Genomic DNA, 5,224 nt, shown 5'->3' with positions numbered 1-5,224 from the left:
AAAAATCAGACGTATATAATTCTTGTTTCATGAAATTTCTTACATAGGCTTATATTTAATGTTCCTTATCCTTAACTGTCTTATTAATGATTTGATAGAAGTTGCTTTCATCTATATTATTGAATTAAAAAGTACCCAAAATGCCTGGGTCTAGGATGAATTTTAAAATTCTCTTTATGATGATATATATTGGGTTGGCCAAAAAGTTCATTTGGTTTTTTTCCCCATAAGATGGCTCTAATAATACTTAATTGTCATTAACTTCATTCAAAACAATTTTGTTAGATTGTTTTGTGATAGCTGTCATATCAGCATCCATTTAAAAAAACATCAAAATTGGTGAATTTTTGTGTAGCTATTTTAATATTGAAGATGGAAGAAAATAAGCAACAGTTTCAGCATATTATGCTTTATTATTTCAAGAAAGGTAAAAATGCAAGTGAAATACAAAAAAAAAAAAGTTTTAAGCAGTGTATGGAGAAGGTGCTGTGACTGATAGAATGTATCAAAAGCGGTTTGTGAAGTTTTGTGCTGGAGCTTTCTCTCTGTACAATGCTCCACAGTTGGGTAGACCATTTGAAGTTGATAGCAATCAAATCAATCAACATTACGCCATGTGGGAGACAGCTAACATACTCAAAAAATCCAAATCAATCAAGTTATTGGTGAAAATGAAAAATGTGTCTTTTATTCTATGGGAAAAACTAAACACACTTTTTGGCTAAGCCATAATTAGAAATTTATTGGGTTGTTTATAGAATTAATTATTCATTCACTCAAAAAATACTTACTGAACATCTATTATATGCAGGTACTATTCTAGGCACTGAGAATACAGTAGTGACCCAGTTCCCTTATTCTCAGAGGGAGAGACAGAGAAGTAGCAAATAAATGTATAATATTCTGGGTGGTGAGAGGTTTAGTGAAAAAAAATAAAGTAAGTTAGCAGCTAAACAGCATGAACTGGGAGTGAGGCATATTTTTAGTGTAGGAGTGGTCATGTGAGCAAAACCTTGAATAAAGTGAGGGAAAGAGCCACATGGCTGTTTGAGAAAAAAGTGATCCTGGAAGTTGGCATGGTTTAGTGCAATTCTTGAGGAGAGGATGCACGTAACATGTTTGATAAAGAGCAAAGAGTTACTTTGGGAAGTGAAGTGAGGAGGAAAGTGATGGGGGATGAAATCAGAAAGGCAGCCTCTGGGAAGGCCCCACCTTGCTCACTGTTGCACTACTCACTTTGGGAACAGTAGGCTGTCAGGTTGTGAGGACAACCAATGGTTCTAAGGAAAGGTCCATGTGGCAAGGGACTGCGGCCTCTTTCTGGGAGCCAGCTCCAATTTGTGAGCATTGTGAGTGAGCTTCAGATGGCTGCAGTCCTGGCTGACATCTTGCATTCAACTCACGAGACACCCTCCACCAGACTAAGCCAACTAAGCCTCTCCACTCTTCCTGACTTACAGAAACTGTGTGAGATAAAAAATGGTTATTGTTGTTTAAAGGCAGAAGTTTGGGGGTAACTTGTTATGCAGCAAATGATAACTAATACAGTAGAGTTTTGCAAACCAAAGCAAGGCCTTTAGATTTTATTCTAAGTAAGATGGAAGGAACTGGAGGAACTTGTTCCGATGTAGATTTTTAAATAATTATTTTGGATAACTGACTATAAGGAGGAAGGGACAGAAGCAGAGAGACAAAGTAGAAAGTTTCTGTAATGAGCCAGTCAAAAGATGACTAAGATAGACTAGAATACGGAAGCAGTGGGTTTGGTCAAAAGGGCCCAGATTTTGGATATAATTTGAAGGTACAATGGAAAATATTAAAGCATACTTAGAGACCAGTGGTTGTGAGGGGGAATCGTAAATGCACTGTCTTGTGATCCTGGTGTTTGGCCCTGACTGGTATTGGTGGGGAAAAAAATGACCCTGCTGTGCTACAACTGGGGCTGCAGTCAGGGCTTTGGTCCTGAGACCAATTCCGATGATGTTTGCACATACCACCCAGGTGTTCCAGTCTTTCATGATACATTTAAGGGTTGGTCTTTCTGTAAGTGAAGAACAATGGATTTTTCAGATTTTTTAAGTATTGTAGGCTGTACAAAGGGAGACATAATAGTGAAAAGCCACGTGAGCCAGTCAAATCTGAAGTCAAGACTACTGAGAAGAGAGAACTATCTGAATTAAAATCCAAATTTCAGGATCACATCATTCAAGCTCCTAAACCAGTAGAAGCAATAAAGAGGCCAAGCCCAGATGAACAAATGACAAATTTGGAATTAAAAGTATCTGCCTCCCTTAAACAAGCACTTGAAAAACTTAAACTATCATTGAGGAATAAAAAAAATAAAGATGAAGACAGTGATGAAATTAAGATTGGGACTGCATGTAAAAACAGGGCGTTCAAAGACATATCAGGGCCTACAGAGTCTAGAAGAAGCCTGTGTATATCATTCTGGAGTAGCTGTTTTCCATAAAGGGATGAAATACTGGAGCTGTTGCAGAAGAAAAACTTCTGATTTTAGTACATTCTTAGCTCAAGAGGGCTATACAACAGGAAAACACATGTGGACTGCAAAGGATGCGGGGGAAAAAGTTATTCCATGTAGACATAGCAGTCATCGAAGTAGGGGTGAAGTCATCATTTCAGTATATGCTAAAAACTTAATCCCAGAGTTTAGGTAGCCGCAAATAGTACATCATTAAATGTGTACATTGTATTTGAAGGAGAGAAGGAATTTCATCAAAAAGTGAAATTATAGGTTGTGACTGATATAAAGTTACATAATTATAGCTGCGACAAAGATTGAGATAACCATGAAAAAAGCTGAACCTATGCAATGGGAAGCCTTGAACTGCTTGCAACAAAATACCAGGAAAAACAAAATAAAGATAAAACAAAATGAATCAAAAGGCAATAACAAGTTACTGACTCTTTCAAAATTCTTAATATGTGGTGAAGTGGTGGCTTGCTGCTGTAATCTTCGGTCTTGCTGTTATTGTTGAACCTGGCATTTCAGGGTCAACAGTGTAGGTTCTTAAAGCCAAAGTCAGTATATCTTGCTGTGCTTTCCATTTTTCTTTTGAGTCACCTAAGACTAATTATTCATTTCTCCTCACTAATAGAACTGTGGTTGTGTCCCATACTTGAAGAAGCTAGAAAATAGCTAATAAAATATAGAATAGTTCTTAGTATAATATTGTGTTAAGCAGAGAAATAGAAAATAACATTTGTTCACATCTCTTTCTATTATTCCATAATTAGTAAAACAAGATGAAATGTCAAATTTTTAATCAGGTTTTTCATACATTTGTGTTTCTTTAATACTTGAAAATCTTTAAGGAGATGATAAAGCTCTGCAGTTTTTTCCACTTGGGATGGTTACTTTCCATAGGATGATTAAGTCTGAAGTAATGTAGTAAGTAGTTAAACAGGAATATATGCATTAATTAAAAAATTAGAAATTGAGGAAGGCACAAATAAATGAAAGCATATATTGTGTTCATGGATTGAAGAATTAGCATCAATAAAATGTCCATACTACCCTGAGCAATTTATAGATTCATATGCAACCCCTATTAAAATACCAATCACATATTTCACAGATACAGAAAAAATACCTCAAAAATTTATATGGAACCATAAATGACCCTGAGTAGCATCAGCAATTTTGAGAAAGAACAACAAAATAGGAAGGATCACAATACCTGACATCAAATTATATTACCAGGCCACTGTAATCAAAACAGTCTGGTACTAGCATAAGAACAGACACATAGATCAATGGAACATAATACAGAGCCCAGAAATAAACCTCATGGTCAATTAATATTCAACAAAGGGGGAAGGAGCATAAAATGGAGTAAAAATAACCTCTTCAACAAATAGTTTTGGGAGATTGGGACAGCTACATGCCAAAAGAAAAAAAAATGAAACTAAATCACCAACTTATACCATACATCAAAATAAACTCAAGGTGGATAAAAGACTTAAACATAAATTGTCGCACTATAAATGTCCTAGAGGAGAATATAGGAAAATTTCAGATATCCCACACTATTTATAACATAACTGATACACTAGGACGAAGAAATATGGCCTAAGTGAAATAACAGATCATGTTATTTTTTTTAAAAAATCATGTTTATTCTATTACAGTTGTCTCAATTTTCCCCCTTTGCCCTCCACCACCCATCCCACCCGCCAGACCGCTCCCACAGTCAATTCCATCTCTGTTGTCCATGTCCACGGGCCATTCATACATGTTCTTTGTTTAGTCCCTTCCCCTTCTTTCTACCATTGTTCCCCTTCCACATCTCTTAAGGTCACTTTTCAGTTTGCTCCATGTTTCCATGCCTGTGGTTTGTTTTGTTTCTTAGCTTATTTTGTTGGATAGATTCTACTTATAGGTGAGATCATATGATATTTGCCTTTCACCAACTGGCTTATTTCACTTAGCATAATATTTTCCGGTTCTATCCATGTTGTCGCAAAAGGTAGGAGTTCCTTCTTTCTTTCTTTTTTTAAATGCAGATGCCATATGGGGGAGGAGTCAGTGCTGGGATCCCGCTGACTACTCTCTCAGTTCTCTCTCCAAAGCCTCCTTCCCCAGTCTCTCCTCAGGCATCTCTAGCCAACTCTGCCCCCACCTTTGCCAGAGACCAGGGTAAGTAGCTGTAAATAAAAATTTATGTGTTGGTCTTCTAAAAGGCTCTTTGCATCTCCTGCCTCCTGTCTCTGGTAGAGAGCAACCCTGCCACTTTTCACAGCTGGTTGTTATCTATGTACCTTTTGGACTCTGTTGCTATAGCCTGGAGATCCCCAGTTATGGTTTAGACCTCACTCTTCTCAGGGGGATCCAAATGGCCGTTTCAATATCCCTCTGATGCTGCCACCTGTGGGCGCCCTGCCTGCCTTCTCAAGTCTCTACCACACTCCTTACCAGTTAGGTCATGCTAAAGTTGATTCTCCTGTCTGTCCAAGGTTATAAGGCTCCTCTCTCACTATTGTTCAGTTGTTTGTTCCAGGTGATTTCTCCACAATTTAGTTGTAATTCCAGATTGGTCCAGGGAGGGGGTCAGTGTGACTCCCATTCACTCCTCTATCATCTTTACTTCTCCAGATCATGTTATTTCACGACCTTAAATAAGCAACAAGGAGATAGTCAACCTATCAGATGCAGAGTTCAAAACACTGATGATCAGGATGCTCAATGAAATCATTGAGTATG

At 37.5% G+C, this 5,224-nt stretch overlaps 1 pseudogene; it reads left to right on the top strand.

Moving 5' to 3' along the window:
• Positions 1-1,916: 1,916 nt before the first annotated feature.
• LOC129076039 (cysteine and histidine-rich domain-containing protein 1-like) lies at positions 1,917-2,899 on the top strand (annotated as a pseudogene).
• Positions 2,900-5,224: the final 2,325 nt, after the last annotated feature.

The sequence above is a fragment of the Pteronotus mesoamericanus genome, unplaced genomic scaffold (assembly GCF_021234165.1).
Source record: "Pteronotus mesoamericanus isolate MK-2021 breed Mesoamerican mustached bat unplaced genomic scaffold, CSHL_Meso_final contig_56, whole genome shotgun sequence".
Classification (NCBI taxonomy): Eukaryota; Metazoa; Chordata; class Mammalia; order Chiroptera; family Mormoopidae; genus Pteronotus; species Pteronotus mesoamericanus.
Note: the sequence above shows the minus strand (reverse complement) of the source record. Positions and strands in the feature narration are given on the sequence as shown.